At 36.5% G+C, this 22,230-nt stretch overlaps 1 long non-coding RNA gene across 1 annotated transcript in view; it reads right to left on the bottom strand.

Annotated features, from left to right (window-relative positions):
* The window catches only part of LOC121029716 (uncharacterized), a 489,603-nt gene that overhangs the window by 281,449 nt on the left and 185,924 nt on the right, over positions 1-22,230 (bottom strand). The gene's annotated exons all lie outside the window — the stretch shown is intronic.

Here is a 22,230-nt window from a genome sequence, read left to right as displayed (position 1 = left end):
TTTCAAATTATATATATATATATATATATATATATATATATATATATATATATATATATACACTCGTTTTTCAGTTGGATGAGACATCTATGCCATGACATTTAGGCTTGAATTAATTCCATTAAAATGCTTCTCTTTAGCTTACATAAAGTCCAAACATCTTGAATTTGAAAAGCTAGGCAAAACATCTTTCCAAAATGACTTTCATCTGAGACATCTGTATTTCTGTTTCTGATCCCATCAAATCCTCAGAGGTCAGAGGTAAATACTTAAAAATAAAAATATGAACACTTTATATACTGCCAGCCACATCTAAAGTGACTCAGATCAAGAATTGGCTCCTGTCTTGAAGATGATGTATTTTTCACTCTTGCTATATCAGGCTGCTTGGCCCAAACATACCTAGAAATTACACTCTAGTACTGCCTTTTATTTCTACATTTAATGTAAGTATTGTAAAAGAAAATATTCAAAATCGATTTAAGTCAAGAAATCCCCCTATTCATTGCTTACTTCTGAACTGAATAGTTCTATAACCGAAAGTATTTGCATGAGTAGCAGTTTTCATATAATGGACCATTTATATCTTCAGTATTGAAAAGAAAAGGAAAGGGGCGCCTGGGTGGCTCAGTCGGTTGAGCGTCCGACTTTGGCTCAGGTCATGATCTCACGGTATGTGAGTTCGAGCCCCGCGTCGGGCTCTGTGCTGACAGCTCGGAGCCTGGAGCCTGCTTCAGATTCTGTGTCTCCCTCTCTCTCTGACCCTCCCCCGTTCATGCTCTGTCTCTCTCTGTCTCAAAAATAAATAATAAAACATTAAAAAAATTTTTTTTAAATAAAAAAAGAAAAAAAAAAAAGAAAAGAAAAGGAAAGAAAAAAGGAAGAAAGGAACCAGTAAGTTAGAAGTGAGTTTTGAGTTTACAGATGGATTTTGAAGTTTCTTGACACATTATGTATTTTTTTCTTTTGTTTATATTTTAGAGATAATACCTATACCTTATAAAAATTACAAATTTACAAGTCAGAAGATAAGGCATTCTGCAAATGTTTCAACAAGACAGTTTAAGATACAAGTTTTTAAATGAGAACATTAAAAGTTATCTGGCCACTCAATTTATGACACATTTGAGTTACTTGTAGTAGCTGTACCACACAGTTGAATTTTAATTTAAATTCAGATTCCCTAACTGTTGTAAAATAGATCTTCAAAAAGCACAATGTGATTCAGCCTTCAACTGAAGTAACAAGATACCTGCCACTTTCTAGCCAACGCAATGAAAGCCAATAGAAATCACCATATTTTTGTCAGTGGTCTTAAGCTTTCCTGCATATTAGAATCAGTTCACTTTTTTTTTTTAAAGTACCAATGCTCCAGATTCTGCCTTTGACCAATTGTATCAGATTTGTGGAAGAGTGTGGAAGGTGACTAAGCATTTGAAGCTTTTAAAAAGTCCCCCCTAGGGATTCTAATATGCATCCTGGTTTGAAAAATAATTGGCAGAATCATTTTGAAAGTTAGAAGAGGTTGGTAAGGCTTGTGGATGAATTTCAAGATAAACTGTTTAATGTCCAGGAATAAGTATTCAGTGTAACAAGTGTGATTATTTCAGTTATAATGACTGAAAATCAGAGAAGCTCAGAAATCTAGACATTTGTCATTTTTCCTTCAAAATTTTCTGTATCTGAAATTAAGTCTCAGACTCCATTTCTGTTGGTAGCAAAAATGCTAAATTAAGTATTTGATGATGCCTAGATGCTTTCAGATAAATTCAGTTCCAGCCAATGATCTGAAAAGCCAGCTCAGGTTATTACCTCAACCTTCTTACAATCTTTTTCTCCCTCCTCCGTTCCTGGACCTGCTGTTCCTTCTTGACCAGAGGAAGGGATGGGGAAGAACCTCTTTAAAAAGTGAGCCTGTGTCCACTGTGAGGAGATCACGGCTTATTGTGGTTCTATTTGTTCAGGTCTACTGCAGGTGTAGCTCCTGGAACTTTTGTGATCTGTTTCCTCAGCGGGACTGGTATGTAAGGCTGGCTCCATTGGGCAGCACACTGGGAACTGTGTGGGTGTCCATCAGGCCTCTGCACTGCTTCTTCGTATGAGTAATTTCCTGAGGCCCAAGTGCACTCTGCATCAGAGAGAACCTAGCTGGGGGTCCATAGCTTAGATTTCCCAAAGGGTAAATCTTCCCATCACTGAGTCAGTGAATTTCCTCCTTGTGATGATTAATTTTCTGTGTCAACTTGGCTGGGTTATGGTGTACAGTTGTGTGGTCAAACACCAGTCTAGATATTGCCGTGAATATTTTTTTAGATGGGATTCACGTTTAAATCACACTTTGAGTAAAGCAGGTTACCTTTGTTAATGTGGGTGGGCCTCAGCCAATCAGTTGAAGACCTTAAAAGTAAAGACTGAGGTTTCCCAAAGAAGAAGCAATTCTGCCTCAAGACTATAAATTAGATAGTTAGATAGATACCTAGGCTGAGTTTCCAGCCTGCAGATTTTGAACTAAGCCTACATCAACCCTTACCTGAACTTCTAGCCTGCTGGCCTACACTTCAGATTTTAGGCTTGCCAGACCCATAATCACATGAGCCAATTCCTTAAAATAAATGTCTCCATGTGTATAATCTTCTGTTTGTTATATCTTTCTGGAGAACCCTGATTAATATACCCCTCAAATACTTTGTGTTCTACCACTTAGGTCTATAGGAATGAAATATCTCAACATTTCTAATCTTCATTCAAGGCAGGATGCTTGCTTGCTTTCTCTTCCACTGCCCTTTCTTTGGGCCATTCTTGGTATTTCTGTTGCCCTCTCCAAACCCTTGTGGGGTGATGCTCAACTGCTGGGCTTCCGTATATTAGAAATCTAGGCAAAACAGAGTGTCAGGCACATCTATACTTTCTAATTCCCCCATAAAAAAATTAAGAGGATACCCAATTGAATTTCTACCTGTTCTTTTCCGTACCTGAATTACTTTGGGTAGCAGAAACCCTCATTGTCTTCACCTCAGTTTCTCTACCCTTCCCTGACCCTTCAGCCTCTGTCAAAATGCAGGAAGCAATGTAGGGACAGGATGGATGACCAGTTGTCCCATCTGCCCAGGACTTTCCCAATTTTAGCACTGAAATCCTGGTCCTAGGCAAACTGGAATTGTTGACCACACAAGAGAGGGGATGAAGCCAACCTATTAGATTGCCTCATTTTAATATTTGAAATCTCCATCCATCACCCATATAGTTAGTTGGCTTTTAATCTCAGATGTCAAGAACCCAGCAGATTTAGATTCCAGATGATTCTCCCATCAGAGAAAAACTTCATGTCTCCATTCTGAGTGGAGGGAAGAAATGTTGCAGAAGAAGCTTACATACTGTAAGATGTCTCAAAATAGGAAGCACCAGGGTGGCTCAGTTGGTTAAGTGTTGGACTTTGGCTCAGGTCATGATCTCGCGGTCCGTGAGTTCGAGCCCCGTGTCGGGCTCTGTGCTGACAGATCAGAGCCTGGAACCTGCTTCAGATTCTGTGTCTCCCTCTCTCTCTGCCCCTCCTCCGCTCACACTCTGTCCCTCTCTCTTTCAAAAATAGTAAAGATTTTTAAAAAATCAAAAAGACATTTGAAAAAGATGTCTCAACATAGTAGTCTGCCACAAATCAATGCTTCATATGTTAAGCTAAGAGTATACTTTGATACCCCCCACATAATTTATTAATCCTCAGAAATAATGAATCTGGCATGGATTATGAAAGAAGGCATGGATGGACTATGGCACTAGCAAAGACGCTTTTGAGAATGAATAAATGTATGTTAGTGCAGGTTTATAATAAAATTGTTGCATATATTTAATATAAAGCTCCTACAGTAAAGGTATCTTACAATCAAAAATATCTTAGGGTCTAGGAAATTTCCTATTATTTTTATTGATTTTGTAAAAATAGACAATGTGGTAATTGCACTTCAGTCCACAAAGTTCCTCAGTCACATCCAAGACATATGAGCAACAGTGGGAGCTTGTCAGGAACAGAAGAATGAGAGTCCAGGTAAACAAACATGAATGACCTTTCAGCTGTCACTGAGTACATGAAGTAGCAAGCTCAGGGAAATCAGCTAAGAAAGGCAGCAGCAGATCCTGTAGATGCAGAAAGGCAACTGAAACAGGTGGTAGGAGAAGCCTTGCTTTCAGAGGTGTTGTGTATACTATGTAACTAACTCATCTTGGTTCTAAAGGTAAATTCTACCCCTAATTCACACAGGGCAGGAAGTCTAAATCACAGGCTCTGTGGGCTAACACCTTGCTAATATGCCCCTGCATGGAAGAGATTTCCAAAATTAAAGTGAGAGCAAACTGATGCAATGGAAAATGTGCCACATAGTTAATATCTTTCTAAAGATCTACCTTTATAGCTGCATCGTACATATTCATTCGAGCGTTTACTATGCTTTCAGCGAATTAAAAAAAAATGGTATTCTGATTTACACACAGTTTATTGTCTATGTGAGATCTGAGAATTGCTGGAAAAATAAATTCTTATCTTTTTTGTTGCAATTCACTTTTCAAAAACTTCACAACTATTTGTGCTATACTGGCTAAGTTTCTATTACGAAATAGATTGACCGGGGGCAAGTACTTCAGAGTAAATGTCAAGGTGTAATTTGAGAAATGATATTATATGCTAGTAATCAAGGCTTGCCATTTTAGACAGCAAATACTAGTATATATATGTGAGCCAAAATATATAAACAGGGCTCACAGAAGAAATTATACGGAAATACAATGTGTACCTTGGATTTAATATGGATGGCATTTACATCTTACTGATTCGTAAAGGTTAAAGAAAACTGAACTTCCTTGTCAGTGATTTTTTTCTCTGTTGGGAAGGCTTCTATAATAAAAAAGACAAGACTTTATTTACTCTTCTTAATAATTTTTCAAGTGCTCAATACAGATTGAATGTGCTACTCACCCTTATCAATATTTGAAATCTTCATTAATAGCATATGGATCAAAATTTTCTTGATGAGAAAAATTATAATTATTGAGAAAATAGTCGAAATTATTTTCATAACTTACATTGAAACCAATAGGGATAATAGTACATAAATGCATTGATTTAATTATCCACGCTACTGGTATCTCTATTGTTTTTTGATGAGTACCCCCCAGGGAACAGATTAAATCAATAAATAATAGCATCTTTTCACTATTTTCCTTTTCAAGTTTCAGGCACTAACAGGAGGATTCAGTTTCTTTCACAAGGTATTTATTCCCACTTGGGCATGAAGTTTTTCTAGAACTATGTTTATTAAAGTAAAGGACAAATTCTGGGCATAAAAGGAAAAGAGGTTACAGCATTTGTGAATCCCAACTTCCCGTAGTCAAATTCTTAGGACTGCTTGGATCAATACCCAGGTTCCCATCTCCCTGATGCCATCTGATCCTTGCTACTCACCAAGATTGTTGCAGACACCTCCTACATGGCCTCCAATGTTTTTCTTGAGCAAATTTTTCCTGAATACTATTGGAGATTTTCCTCTGTCTAAAAAAAAAACGCTGATAATGTCACTACCCTACTCAAAAATCATTAGTGTCCCTACTGATTAGAGAATTAAGGATCCATTTGTCCCCTAATCAAAGCCTTTCACAGGAAACCCAGCCGCCTACTCAGTCTCATCCTACCCTCTACAGAACTTGTCTCAGCCAAACCCATCTACTCATTCTTTCATAGTGTGCCCCAGACATTTCCATCTTTGTTTATCCATCTGAAAGGTACTCTTCCTGATAATCAAAATCTTTTCAATCTTTCAAATCCCACTTAAAGTGGCATCCCAGCTAGCTCCCCTCAATCTGTGTGATCACTTTCCTCTCTAAAACCTCTTGGCACTTTTTTACTTTGATTCCATATACCATATCTGCCTGTGTTACTGTTAGTTAATATAAGAAAATATGACTCCAGTATTTTAGAAGCTCCTTGAGAGAGGAACTGAATTCTTAATGGTAATTCCCTCTCCAGTAGCACCGAGTACAATCTAGGCACATGGAGGGACCCAAAAAACATTTGCTTATTTGATTTGCTTGTTTGTTTATTTATCCTATCTGGGAAGGTACTACATCATAATAATACTACACTATGCACCTCATTACAACTCTGACAAAATGTGAATGCTTATGCTTCAGATTATACTTACATCCTTTATATGGGCTCAGTATAGACTAAAATACCATTATCTTAGCCCTCGTAAAGTTTTTTCTTCTCCCTGTTTCCATCTAATTTAGATCTTTGAGCCACAAACATAAAACTTGCAAGCCATATATTCTCAGTTCTATGTTAGGACTTCTTTCCTGTGTTACTTGGGTTCACAAAGTTTCTCAAGTAAATCATTATGAACAAATAAAACCATGTTTAAAATTACAGCTTAAATTTATTTGAAAAGTAATGCCAAATGTCAGCATACAATAGGGTTGAATATAGAAAGACTATGAAGTAGGATACTTCACCAAAAGGCAGTAAGAATTCCCTAAAATGTTAAATTTTTGTACAATTAAATACATAATCTTGGAAAGATTTTTTTCCCTCATCCCCACATGGGATGTGTTGAGAGATGTTTCCTTCTCTGAAAAAATAAAAATATATGCTTCTATTTTCTCATAAGGCTAAAATTAGAGAAAACCTAAAGTCTCAAGTTTATGATCAAATCTTTACTTGTGTTGACATTAAAATCATTTCCTTAAACTGCATATATATCATATAAAAGTAATCCCAGGTGGGATTACGGAATTAATAAAGCTTCCCTGGATATAATTTTGGGAAACTCACAGATTTACCATTTAAAGGAATAGTAGCTCTTTTTTGCTCAAATGTAGTGGATCAGAATACCAGCAAGTCCAATTGCTGACTACTTCCATTAACTTTTGTAGATATAATATTCTTCTGAAATTTACCTTGCTGCATGTAGTAAAGTCCTGAGAAAAACTTACATTTTCAAAATTGCTTTTCTCACTTAAATAATACCCACATGGTAGTAACAAAGTTACTAAATCTCTCACAAAGTGCTACCTGATGTTCTTTAAAATACCTAGCAGCAATGGACATTCATTTTGGTTAACCATTATAGTCATTTTTTGCATTTTTGTATCTTTTTCCAAAGGGGGAGAAATATGGCCCTATATAAACCTAATGCCAAGAAAAATGTAACCTAGTATTCATTAAAATACCCACTCTTTGCCAAAGCTAAATTCTGCCTCAGAATTGTGAGGGCAACGCCCATCACGATGTCTTTGATGCCACAGCAAATTGTTTCAACCATCTTCATGCTATTTAAAGTGTGGAAAAAATACAGACAATCTTCTGGAATGCATTCATTACCTTGAAAGTGCCTGACATACTGGTCATGCTGAGATGAATATGATTGTAGCTTTTGTGGTACAAAACACTTTTACCTCATTATAGCCTCAGACAATTTATGATATAATCCCATTTTCACTTACAATTGCTTTCAAAATTCTCCATTGAGAAACTTTCATACAATAAAAACAGACTTCAGTTTACCTTTCACACGTATTTTAAAAATAAGAAAAAAACACATCCACCAAAAAAAAAAAAAAAGCCTTAAGGATATCAGATATTAGTTCTAAGATTTGAAGATTTCATACTACTGTGATCATTTCAATGATAAGAATCACACCTAAAGAGTACAAAGAGAAAGGAAAAGAAAACAAAAGAAATTCTGAGTTAATCAATGTTAATGTTTAATTGGCATCTGGCTTGGTATAATGAAATTTGAGAGTAAGTGGTAAAAGAAAGATATTTTATTTATGTATAAATGATCTATGCTGTCCTTGTACTATACTACTTGCCACAAATAATGAAGTTGATCTTCTTGCCACAAATAATGAAGAGTAAATGTTACTAGTAAACGGCAGTATGCTTAGAGAACATTAGCCATACAAAGAACTTAAAATTTACATATTATAAAAATTTAAGAATATTTAAATTAATGCTATTCAAAGTTCACTGAGCTAGGACTAAATAAGAAGTTTAAAAGATTTCCTACTGATAGGAAAATTTACTACTCTTTCTCCACACTATTATTATGCCATCTTCTTCCAGGTAGTGAGTCTCCCCATATCCTACCAGATGGCACTTAACTTCCTCAGTGTGACCTGCATGCCTGACCTTGCCAGGCTGTTGCCATGTCTACTCTCACTCCCCCCCCCCCCCCCGTCCTTTGTATGCCTTTACTCATGCTAGTGCATCTGTCTGAATTACCCTTCTCTGCATATCCTCTGACTGCTTGTGATCACAAACCCATATTATGGACTCAGCTCAAGCTTTACCATCTTCGTTCAATTCTTTCCTGGTGCTCCACACACTCTGAGAATGATTTGTCACTCTTTCATTTGGGTCACTTAGCATGACACCTATAAACACTTGAGTGGATATACCATGTTGCCTTCCATCCATCAGAAAGCCCCCCTGGTTCTACTTCTAAAACATATTTTAAATTCCACACTTCTCTTCATCTCTGCTACTACCATTCATCTCAATCTGTGCCAACATCAATTTCTGGTCTTGTTGATTACCATACTCTCCTAATTTATTTCTCACCTTCTACCCTAACACCTTTCATTCCTTTCCAACCCACACTCCATGCAGAGTGACCTTTTTAAAATATCATCAGATTATGGGGTGCCTGGGTGCCTCAGTCTGTTAAGCGTCCAACTTCAGCTCAGTTCATGATCTCACAATTCACGAGTTCAAGCCCCACATCTGGCTCTCTGCTGTCAGCATGGAGCCCACTTCAGATCTTCTGTCCCCTTTTCTCTCTGCCCCTCCCCTGCTCATGTTCTCTCACTCTCTCTCTCTCAAAAATAAACATTTAAAACTAAACTAAACTAAACTAAACTAAAATAAAATAAAATAAAAGTTATCAGATTAGATCAATACCCTGCCCTAAGTCCTTTAATATGTTCCTGTTGCTTTAGAAATCAAACCAAAAGTCCCTCCATGTCCTGGAAGACCCTGTATGATCTGGCTCTTCCTGCCTGTTCAGCCTCATCTCAGATCACTACCCCCAAACTCAACACCTCATCATCCTCCAACAACATCAGAATCATTCTGCTCATCAAACATTCCAAATTGCCCTTGTTCTTCTAACTTCTCCCAGCTCCCATGTGGCATTCTCCTTGTCATTCCTCAGGTCTCTGCTTAATATCACCTGTAGAAAAACTCCTTATCACTTACATAAAGTAGTCCCTCCTCAATTACTCTAGATCACGTTACCTCATTCTTCCACAGATAGGAAGCACTATGTGTTGATTTGTTTACTTGTTCACTCTTTGTCATCTTCCCTAGAACATGAGGGATTTGGGAGGGAAGACTCTTGTATGAATGGATGTTGTTATAGGATACCGTCGAGTCCCAGCTCACTGTCTGACCCATGATGAATGCTCCTTAAATCTTTGCCTAATTAATTAATTGCTTGGGTTTCTCTCCCTGTTATGCTATTAACTCCTTGAAAGCAAGTGTCTTGCTTTATTTTATCTTTTTAATCCAGAAACTAGAGGAATGCTTGGTATAAGATAAATTGTCCATGAATACTTGTGGGATAAATGAATGAATATATGTACCATTTTGATCAGTGTCTTTATAGCCACAAAATGTAGAAATCCAACCCTAGAACAGTGTCTAGACCATTGAAAGTGTTCAGTAAATGTGTGTGAATGGACAGAATATGCATAGATAACTTCTTTCTCTCCCTGCTTTTGTACCTTAAATCATCCACGATAAACTGTGACTTAAACGCTTGATGTCTAAAGAACAAGTCTGAACACGTTAGGACTTAAAGTTCTAGTTTGGGGCTGAGAGTCACAACCTCTCATTCAAAGTCCAGTGTCTTTCAGGTGTTCGTGTTTACTCTTCTTCCTGATTATAGCAAACTCAGAAAACATCTGGAACTTCACACAACCATGGTCTATGATTTCAGAAAATGTTACTCGGTCAAAAGCTCTGGCTTTGAAAGCACTTTTTAAAGTAAAACAGACTAATTTGGTAAGCACTGTTGCTGGAGGGCGCATGTACTTTAATCATACAAAACCTCTAAATTGTTTCAGTTGTCATTCTCAACAATGAAAAGAATCTCTTTGAACCAAGTTGTTGATAACAAGCTCAAAATCTGAAAGTGAAGTTTGAGACTTGGAGGGATGTGAAGGCAGGAAAAATCATTCTTTATAAATAGTTTATTTTTTGAAAAAGTAAAACATGTGTTTGGATTAAAAGCAATCATCCTTCCGTGCTTATATTTTGGAATAGAATGTTATGTAGCAATCACAATATTAGGACCATAAGTGATAGACTTAATAAAAGATCAGTTCACAATAAAACAAAGAAAACCACTATAGTTAAAAACTTAGTATTTTCCCACTAACCTTGACTTTACCTGAAAACACATTTTTTCCACACTGGTTTCACAGGAAAAATAGCCATTCATTTTCTTCCCTTTAGATTCTGCTTTTAAATAACTGCATATGGAGTGGGGGGATTTACACATCACAAGAAATAGTCTACACAAGATGTATTTAGCAAAATAAATTTGTTCAAATATAAAGCTTCTTGGAAATGGAATGAAGTCAACAAAGACCATCAAGATATTGTTTGATGAAGCCTCAGAACTCCCAGAGGTGCTTAAAATTTCACTGTTGCAATTAGGTCTTCTCGTTTGCATCTTTTAATTGTATCTACCATATTTAGAATTATAATTGTAGCTGCCATATTTTCAATTCCTAATATGAACTTGGTACTATGTCAGGCACTTGACATTTGTCATCCCTATCATCTTTTTCTTTCTTTTTGTTTTTTAAGTTGTAACATACAGTGTTATATTTGTTTCAGGTATACAATATGATTCAATAATTCTATATATTATTTATTGCTCATTACAATAAATGTACTCCTAATTCTCTCTATTTCACCCATTCCCTGACTTCCTTCCCCTCTGGCAACCACCAATTTGTTCTCTGCATTCAAGAGTCTGGTTTTTCATTTATCTCCTTTTTTCTTTGTTTGTTTTGTTTCTTAAATTTCACATATGAGTGGAATCATATGGTATTTGTCTTTCTCTGATTTATTTCACTTAGTATTATACCCTCTAGATCCATCTATGTTGCTGCAAGTGGCAAGACTTCTTTTTTTGTTGTTTGGTTTGTTTGCTTGTTTGTTTGATAGAAAGAGAGAGTGCAAGTGGGGCAGAGGGAGAGAGAGAGGGAGAATCTTAAGCAGTCTCCATGCCTAGCATGGAGCCCACCCGGTGCAGGGCTCTGACTCAGGGCTCAATCTCAAGACCTTAAGATCATGACCTGAGCCAAAATCAAGAGTTGGATGCTTAACCAACTGAACCACAGGGGTGTCTCCACTTTCTTTTATAACTGAGTGATATCCCATTGTGTGTATGTGTATCACATCTTCTTTATCCACTCATCTATCAATGGGCACTTGGGTTGTTTCCATATCTGGCTACTGTAAATAATACTGCAAAAAACACAGGGGTGCATATATATTTTTTGAATTAGTGTCTTCATTTTCTTTGGGTAAATACCTAGTAATGGAATTACTAGACCATATAGTAATTCTATTTTTAATTTTTGGAGGAAACTCCATACTGTTTTCCACAGTAGCTGTACCAGTGTGCATTCCCACCAACAGTGCACAAGGTTGCTTTTTCTCCACATTCTCCAACCATTTGTTGTTTCTTGTTTTTGTTATTCTAGCTATTCTGACATCATCTCTAGTCTTCACTCCAGAGAGTTAAGGTAGATATCATCTCCCCCTCTGTCAATGAGGGAAGTGAATCATGGAGAAATGTGGCCATTTGCCAGGCAGGATTTAGTACCCTATCCTCAAAATCTCCACAGAACTCTCCAACCCCCTCCCGTGAACATGCTATATATGTTAGTGGTTCTCAGTCCAGCAAGAGAACTCTTACTAAAGACCTTGTTAGAAATGCAAATGCTCAGCTCTCCATCAGAATCTACTGAATTAGATGCTGGGATGGGGAGTAGCAGTCAGCAATCCGTGTTTTAAGAATCCCTCCAAATGATTTTGCTGCATGCTCAAGTTTAAAAACACTGCTCTAATTGAATGCATTTGCTTTGAAATGCAACTTCAAGACAAGTCCCTGGTTCCTTTTCAAATGAAAACTGCTTCTTCTAAGCCCTATTAGTCAAAGGACTCTAGTATTTCCACTGTCTGGTCAGCTCACCTCAAAGCCAGTGCTTTCCTCCAACTTCCTTCCTCTTGATGGGTTCTCCAACTCCTTCCCTTGTTCTCTGCCTGAATCTTTTTTTTCCTTGTGATTTTCTTCTCTAAGGATCAACCTTGCCACTCCTCAATCTGCCATCACTACATCCCAGACCTGTGATCAGCCAATCGGTCCCTAGGTCTTTTTCTTATAGAACACTTCCACCTCTGGGTGTGACACTTACAAAGCTGCAGAGAGCCTACAAGATTCATCAGAAAACTACTTAAAAAAATCCTTCCCGTCAAAGGCTGCTCTGCTATAACAGGCCCAGCCTGGCTATCTATAGCTTACTGACATCCACCATTATCTGCCCAGGGACTCAACAATGACTCTGGCCAGAAATGGTAAACATAAGGTCAGGTTGGGTTCACAGATGACATAAATATCACAGTTTTCCCATATATTTTGAACTGGCATTTCTCATCTTCCATAAAGTTAACATCAGCTGTAACTACATGTATCCTTTAGGCAGAGTTAACAGAAATCACGAAAAACCAGAAACACAGGCCCTTTCAGAATAAATATCTAATAGAGGCAAATGCAGTCTTAGTTTGTGAATCGAACACCAAAAGGGCCAAAGTAATGATCTGTCAAATCACACATTTAGGCATTTAATATAAAAACAAACAATAAATTGATTGATGGTTGGTCAGTTGGATATTTTTCCAATTAGTTATATCACTCTTTAGATGTCATAATAAATGCTGGAATACAATGCAAAATGAGCTGATTATCAGAATTTCTAAGTGATAGTTCCCAAATTTATAAAAATTTTCAAAGAGAAGAAAAATAATTAATCACAGAAATCTTAAAAATTAGACCCTTATTGATCTTCCTAGGTTCACAGGATTCGTATGCTCAAATATTTTATGGAGCCTTTTATCAGTGTGAGGCTTTTTGTGTTTTCCAACTGTATGATCCAAGTTCAAAAAAAATAAAATAAAATAAAAAGAATTTGGCCAACCATGACTAACTCCCCATGACTGCCATGGGAAGAGGAATCAGTAATACCAAAAATCATAAATTATAGTATCTTTATCATTTGTATCAAAATTTAGTATAAAAGGGGAAAAAATAAATGGACATTCGTTGCCCCTCATAACTGATAGAAAAGCAAAGGCATAATCTACCATGCTCTATGTTATTTTTTCTTATAAAAGCTACATTAAAACACTGGGACCAAAATTTTAAGATTATTATTACCAATGTATCAAGCCAGATTCATCTATAATTTACTTTAGGGAAAGAAAATGATACCTTCCCACAGCCTAGTTTAGCCATCCTTTTTGTTACTGTATGATGGAATCTTTTTGAGGCAGAAAAAAATATGCCTGAGATTTTACAAATATTTCCACAATATTTCATGAAGTACTAGATCCTGAATGTCAGGGCTAACTCTGGATCATCAACCCATAAACAAATACCCATCAACGAATTAACTTCTGAGGCAATTAGCACCAAGAATAATATTGCTGCCTAGTTTTTATATAATCCCTAGAGAAAACAGGGATGGAATACATAAACACAACTCATTGCCAAAGCACCAACAAAGCAAAAGAGAGTTTAAAAGAGCCATCAAACTTTATTTTCAATATGAACCACAGAGCTTGCTAAGGAAATTTCAACTTCCAAAAAATTTTTAAAAGGAAATTGCTCCACTTTTTATTTTCCAAATATGTACAGCTGCTTAGCTCTTGGCAAAAAGGTTGATAAATGAGAAAGTGTGTCAGAATTTTAGAAGAAAAAAAAAAATCTATCCATGACATTCAGCGAAATGAATTACTAGCTCTTTATCAGCTAAAAAAATTAAATAAAATATTTTAAAAAGTATTGTGAAACTAAGGTGATTATATGTCACTGACCTCAACTTATATGACCTAATTATCGTAACTGGTCAAATAAAATAAACATAACATGAAATGTGCTTAATAGTTTGATGCCATCCAAAGGATTGGCAAATTTAACACTGTGTTTATATTATCTATCTAGATAAGGTAGAACTATTACCAAATTAATATTCCACAAAAAAGTTTCTTTTTACCTATATTTTAATTCTCTTTCTTTATCTTTGTTTTATTGTGACATTTTGTGGTATTAAAGAAATATTTATAGGTCTACCCTCCAAATGTCCAAATACAATCATCTTGTGACATTCGGACCCACTAAAATCCAACCAGAAGAGAACACCACTATTATTCGCATTATTTAATATAACCCATTCATAGGCTATTTGAGAACATATGTGACTTTAGCAAGTTATCAAATCATTGGGAAAAGACATATAATATTTTTTTAAGTAATAAAATGGAGAAGTAGCTAAGAATTACACTTTATCAATTATTGCTTCTGAAAAAATTATCTCAAAATGTTTTAAATTACTTGTGTTCCTTCAGCAGCTATTAAAACTAACAGTATATAAACTCCATGAGCAGAGTTCACTATATTTTTTCACTCATATATTCAAACACTGGGAATATTGCCTGTTACATAACAGGTACTCAATAAATATTTACTAAACTAATAAACAAATCCTGCCAGAATATCTAAATTTCTTTCTTTAGTAAATTCTGACCTTATTGATTTCAGGAAATAATAGCTTTGATGAAAGGTTTTCAAAAATTTGTCATATTATTTTGTTACTTTAATAAACACAGAACATCACCTTATATATAAAAATTAATATGTTTTTGAAGCATTATCATATCTCAAATATTCTCTCATTCAATATTACCAAGTTCTGTGAGGAAGTAGGGAATGCTATGCCCTTTCAATGAATCAAACTTGCTTCTTAAAAATTACTCTTGCCCGAATCACTCAATTATTTAATAAAATACTTCAGCTGGTGATTTATCTATTGTAATTTCTCAGCCAATGGTTCTTTCATGACATGAAAATCATTTTTATTCTCAGCCTCTACTCATGTATGTCAGGTATACTTGAAAGAAGAGACTTAACCCAACAACTCCGAGAATAAGGGTCCTGAGTTACAAGAAGGGGAATTACGTAAAAGATCAAACATTTCAAGTCAATCTTTCAGGTTATTGGGATAGGTAACAGTACCCACTGTGTCCCAGGTGCAATAAGCCAAAATTGCGAATGATGGGTTTCAGTTTTGAGAGTCAATACAGATCATCTACTCCAAATGTTTCATTATGCAGATAAGAAGAACGGAAGCCCAATGAGAGTAAATTAATTGCTTAATATCATATAATTAACAGACAGTGAAACTAGATTAGAACTCCAGATTTTTTCACTCTTTCTAGTTCAATTAATACTTCATCCATACAAGGAAACATGGAAATGGAATATTTTTTTTGATGATCTCTATCTTGGAAAAAAATTATCAAAACTTGAGAGAATCAACTACTGCAACAATGCCAGATTCTGAATAGACACTACACTCATGAGCAACTGAGACAATGAGATATCCTCATTCTTACACAACAGCTGCCCATATGTGATGAAGTTGTCATCTTTGTATTATTTTTCTATATTTCATCATCTATATGTGCCTCCATGAAACCCTCCACCTCTACCACTCCTACATTATTTCTTTCCTCTCTTACAAGATAATACTTCACCTGTTGTGAGAAGCTCATTTCTGCTCGAATGACAGAACCCCAGCTCAGTGCAAGAGTAGCAGTCTTATATTTCCACTATAGATCTGGAATCTGCCAACTGGCTGGCCTCACAAGCTGCTGGAGAAAGGAGATTGAAGCCATGTGTCAAGTCATCTCCTCCAGAAACAGTTCCAGCATAAGCCCTGCTGTTAACAGGAAGACTAGCTCAGAAACACCAAATCAGCAGTATCACATGCAATAATAAAACTAGGCACTGGTAAATAGTAATCAATGCACTAAATTCAGGAAAAACCTACTTAGGGGCACATGGATGGCTCAGTGGGATAAGCGTCCGACTTTGGATTCTGTGTCTCCCTCTCTCTGTGTCCCACCCCTGCTCATGCTCTCTTTCTCTCTCAAAAATAAATAATAAACATTTAATAATTAAAAAGAAAAGAATAACCTACTTAGGAAAGCAGTTGGGTTTTTGGTTTGTTTTGCCTTTTTTTTTTTTTTGAGGTATAATTGGCATACAATACATTAGTTTCAGGTGTACAATTCGGTGACTCAACATTCATATATTCTGCAAGATGATCACCACAGTAAGTCTAGTTACTACCTGTAATCATAGAAAATTAATACAATATTATTAACCATATTCCATGCTGAATATTACATCCTCATAAATTATTTATTTTATAACTGGAAATTTGAACTTTATCCATTTTTCCCATTTTGCAGCTTCCTGACACCCACCCTGTGGCAACCACCAATCTGTTCTCTGATGAATCTGGGTTTTGCTTATTTTTTGTTTTGTTTTAGATTCCACACATAAGTGAAATTATGCAGTATTTGTCTTTCTCTGTCTTATTTCACTTAATATACCTTCAAGTTCCCTTCATGTTGTCACAAATGGCAAAATTTCATTATTCTTTGAGGCTGAGTGGTATTCCATTGTACACACACACACACACACACACACACACACTCATACACATACATGACACACATACACACACACCATATCTTCTTTATCCATTTATACTTTATCCATTCATCTATCCATAGACATCTGGTTATTTCCATATCTTAGCTTTTGTAAATCATGCTGCAATAAATATATAGGTGCAAATATCTTTTTAAATTAGCATTGTATTTTCTTTAGATAGATACCCAGTAGTGGAATTGCTAGATCATATCCGGTTGTAATGTTCAAGAAACCTCCATACTGCATAATGGTTGCACCAATTTACATTCCAATCAACAGAGCACAAGTGGTCCCTTTTTCCATTTCCTTGCCAACACTTTTTATTTCTTCTCTTTTTGATAATAGCCATTCTGACAGGTGTAAAATGATATCTCATTGTGGTTTTGATTTGCATTTCCCTGGGGATTAGTGACGTTGAGCATCTTTTCAGGTGCTTGTTGGCCATCTGTATGTCTTTGGAGAAATGTCTGTGCAAATCCTCTGCACATTTTTTTTTTTATCAAATTGATTTCTTTTGTTACTGAATTATATGAATTCTTTATATACTTTGGATATTAAATCCTTGTCAAATATATGATTTGCTAATATTTTCTCTCATTCAGTGTGTTGCCTTTTCATTTTGTTGATGGTTTTCTTCACTGTGAAGAAGCTTTTTATTTTGATGCAGTCCCACTTGTCTATTTTTGCTTTTGTTTCCCTTGCGTTTGGAGTCAGATCAAAAAAAAAATTGCTGAAGCCAATTACCAAGGAGCTTACTGCATATGTTTTGTACTAGTTTGTAGTTTCAGGTCTTACAATCATGTGTTTAATACATTTTGAGTTAGTTTTTGTATGTGGGGTAAGATAGTCATCCAGTTTCATTTATTTGCATGTAGCTGTCCAGTTTTCCCAACACTATTTATTGAAGAGACTTTTCTTTTCCCACTGTATATTCTTGCCTCCTTGCCACAGAAACATATGAATGGGTCTGTTTCTGAGGTCTCTATTCTGTTCTATTTATCTACGTCTCTCTTTTTACATCAATACCATATTGTTTTGATTATTATATCTTTGTTGTATAGTTTGAAATCAGGAAGCATGATATCTCTGACTTTGGTATTCTGTCTCAAGATTATTTTGCCTATTAGAGGTCATTTGTGATTCCATACAAATTTTGGAATTATTTGTTCTAGTTCTATGAAAACTGGCATTGAGATTTTGATAGGAATTGCATTGAATCTGTATATTGATTTAGGTACTACAGACATTTTCACAATTGTAATTCTTCCAATCCATGAGCATAGAATATCTTTCCATTTATTTGTGTCTTCTTCAATTTCTTTCATTAATGCCTTTTAGTTTTTAGTGTATAGGTCTTTCATCTCCTTGGTTAAATTTATCCATAAGTATTTTATTCTTATTGATATGATTGTAAAAGGATTGTTTTCTTGATTTTTCTTTCTGATAATTTTTTATTAGTGTGTAGAAATGCAACAGATTTTTGTATATTAATTTTATATCCTGCAACTTTACTGAATTTATTTATTAGTTCTACAGGTTTTTGGTGGCATCTTTAGGGTTTTCTACACATAATATTATGTCACATGAATATAGGGATAGTTTTACTTTTTCCTTTCCAATTTGTATGCTTTTATTTTTTATTTCTTGCCTAATTGCTGTGGCCAGGACTTTTAGGACCATGTTGAATAAAAATGAGGAGACTGGGTATCCTTGCCTTAGTTCTCATCTTAGAAGAAAATATTTAAGCTTTTCACCATTGAGTATGATATTTGGTGTGGGTTTGTCATATACAGCCTTTATTATATTGAGGTATGTTCCCTCTATGCCCACTTTACCAAGAGAATTTATTATAAATGGATGTTGAATTTTGTCAAGTGCTTTTTTTGAATCTATTGAGATGATCACAGAATTTTTATCTTTCATTTGGTTAATATAATGTTGCAGAGGTTAAACCATCCTGTATCCTTGGAATAAGTCCCACTCAATCATGGTGTAAAAACTTTTTAGTGTTGTTGAATTTGGTTTGCTAATATTTTGCTGAAAATTTTTGCATCAAAGTTCATTGGGCATATTGGCTTATAATTTTCTTTTTTTATGGTGTCCTTATCTTGTCTTGGTATCAGGGTAATTCTGGACTTCTAAAATGATTTGGGGGATGCCTGAGTGGTTGAGTTGGTTAAATGTCAGATTCTTGATTTTTGCTCAGGTCATGATCTCATGGTTTGTGAGTTCAAGTGCCACATCAGGCTATGAGCTGGCAGTGAGGAACCTTCTTGAGATTGTCTCTCCCTCTCTCTGCCCCTCCTTGCTTGTTCTCTCTCTCTCAAAATAAGTAAATAAACTTAAAAAATAAATAAATAAAAATAAAATGATTTGGAAGCATTCCTTCTTCTATTTGTTGGAATAGTTTGGGAAGGCTAAGTATTAAATCATCTTTGAATATTTGGTGAATTCACCAGTGAAGTTGTCTGGTCCTGGACTTTTGTTTGCTGAGAAGTTTTTGATTAGTGATTCAATCTCTTTTCTAGTACTCAGTACTCAGTCTGTTCAGATTTTCTATTTCTTCATGGTTTAGTCTTAGGAAGATTTTAAGTTTCTAGGAGTTTATCCATTTTTTTTAGGCTTTCCAATTTGTTGGTGTATAATTGTTCACAGCAGTCTCTTATGATCCTTTATGTTTCTGTGACATCAGTTGTGACTTCCCTGTCATTTCTAATTTTATATTTGAGACTTCTCTCTTTTTTCTTAATGAGTCCAGCTATAGGTTAGTTAATTTTAGCTTTTAGTTTCATTGATCATTTCTATTGTCTCTTTAGCCTCCATTCCATTTTTTCCCCACTCTGGTCTTTATTATTTCTCTCCTTCCACTACCGTTGGCTTCATTTGTTCTTCTTTTTTCTAGTTCCTTCAGGTGTAAAGTTAAATTATTTGTATTGCTATTGCTAAGAATTTCCTTCTTAGAATCATTTTTGTTGTACCCCAAGAGATTTTTGTATGTTACATTTCTTTTTTCATTTGTCTCTAGGTGCACTCTAGAGAGTGCATGCCTGCATGAGTGGTGGAGGGGCAGAGAGAGAGAGAGAGGAAGACAGAGAATCCCAAATAAGCTCCGTGCTGTCAGTGAGGAACCTGATGCAGGGCTTCATCTCATGACCCTGAACCGGTGAGATCATTACTTGAGCCAAGATCAAGAGTAAAGGGTCAGGTGCTTAACTGACTGAGCCATCCAGGTGCCCCCCTTCTTTATTTCTTCTATGGCCCCATAGTTGTTCAGTAACTTTTTGTTTTTCCAGTTTTCTCCTTGGAACTGGTTTCTAGTTGCATAAAATTGTGGTCAAAGAGATGCTTGATTATTTTTTCAATCTTCTTGAATTTATTGAGGCTTTTTTTTTTGTGGCCTAACATGTGATCTATCCTGAAGAATGTTCCCTGTGCAGTTGAGAAGAATATGTATTCTGCTGTTTTCGGTTGAATGTTCTATTTATATCTATGAAGTCCATCTGGTCTAATGCATCATAATCTCTGCTCTCCTCCAGGTTAGATCTGGAGGTATACCCTGGGTGACAGTTATAAAAATTGAGTCTCCAGGCAAGTTTATAAGCTCCTTTCTTGGAAGTTGGGTTGAACTTAAAAGGGTGTGCAAGGACGGTATCTCCCTGCTTATATTCCCTAAGAGTGCCTCCTTAGCCTGTAGATGTATGGGAAACCTGAAACCTGTCCAACAGGCTATAGTTCCAAGCTATAATTAGGTCTTTTTCACAGGAACTGTATTTCAATCTACTATCCATACAGTGCCATAGTGGTGGTGGACAGCCAAGATCTATGTTTTCAGTTGTTACATTCCCATGGAGCCCAGGGATGCCAGCGCCCTTGCCCACCAGGGTCAGGCAATATATGGGCATTCCTGTGTGGAATTTGTACACCCATTGGCTGTAGCTAGGCAGCTGGAGAATGTAGGGGACACAGCATACTCACTGGCTTCAGAAAGGCAGAAGAAGAGTACTTTGTGCACAAGCACTAGCTTTGAGTGAGAAAATGTTTCGGCTACTCACACTCAGCAGCCGCAGCCAGTGAGCGGGAGAGTGTCACAACTGCCCACACTCGCCAACTTTACTAAAGAGCAGGAGAATGCCATGACCATTCATGTTCATCTTCCACAGCCAGGAACCAGTATAATGCTGCAACTTCCTATACTCTCCAGTTCCAGCAAGGCAGTGAGATAGTGCAGTGACCACTTACCCCCATCTGTCTTAGCAACGAGAGGGTACTGTGTCTGAGCTCATCCACCTGTGATAGCATGATAGCTGAAAGTGCCAAAGTGGCATTTGCCAGTGTCTCCGTCTCCAAGGAGAATTTCAAATGTCTCCTGCTCCTTCAGCTGATGCTTTTAGATTATCAAATGAATCTTTCTCACATGTAGCCTAGCTGCTTTTCAAATTGCTGTTTTTTCACTGGATATTGAGCAAGTGAGACTGCACACAGCCCTTTACAAAAGGAATCTCAGTTTCCTATAGCACATTGGGTCCATTGGACATCAGCCTGTTTGTTTTCTTTTTTTTTTTTTTTTAATTTTTTTTTTCAACGTTTATTTATTTTTGGGACAGGGAGAGACAGAGCATGAACGGGGGAGGGGCAGAGAGAGAGGGAGACAGAGAATCGGAAACAGGCTCCAGGCTCTGAGCCATCAGCCCAGAGCCTGACGCGGGGCTCGAACTCACGGACTGCAAGATCGTGACCTGGCCGAAGTCGGACGCTTAACCGACTGCGCCACCCAGGCGCCCCAGCCTGTTTGTTTTCTAAACCAGACGTTTCAGAGGCTCATTTCTCTGGTGCAGATTCTAGGGGCTGGGTGCAAAATGTGGAGCACCAACCCCTTGCTTTTTCGGCAAAAATACCAGACTGGTGAGATCCCTCCTTACTGTGTGTCACTGTGCTGGGGGAGTTTTGGTGAGACTATATCTCTGCCTCTCTTACCCCATGTCAACGTGGCCTTTTTATCCTTTGTTGTGGAGAAGCAGTTCATCTAGTTTTCAGATATTCTTCAGAGGTAAATGATCTATATGATCTGTCGATTTGGTGTGTCCATAGGAGGAGGTAAGTTCAGGATCTCCCTATGCTGTCATCTTGAAAAAGTTTCCAAATCAAATGATGAGTAGTTGTCTAAAATGAATAACTGGTACTTCTAACAAACTTCAGGGGCATGATATCACATTGATACCCACTAAAACTAACAACAAAAATCCAAGTAATTCTGTTGTGTCAACCCTTGAAGATTCCATTGTGTACAGAACACTAACACAATGGGATTTGGGTGCATTATCCTCCTGTCTTCTGAGATCTTTTCAGTCATTTGTCATTACTACAAAAATGCAGACCACACACAATA

Source organism: Herpailurus yagouaroundi, unplaced genomic scaffold, assembly GCF_014898765.1.
Source record: "Herpailurus yagouaroundi ecotype Mexico unplaced genomic scaffold, PumYag 139, whole genome shotgun sequence".
Taxonomy (NCBI): Eukaryota; Metazoa; Chordata; class Mammalia; order Carnivora; family Felidae; genus Herpailurus; species Herpailurus yagouaroundi.
The sequence above is the reverse complement of the archived record's forward strand: the minus strand, read 5'-3'. Positions and strand labels throughout refer to the sequence as shown.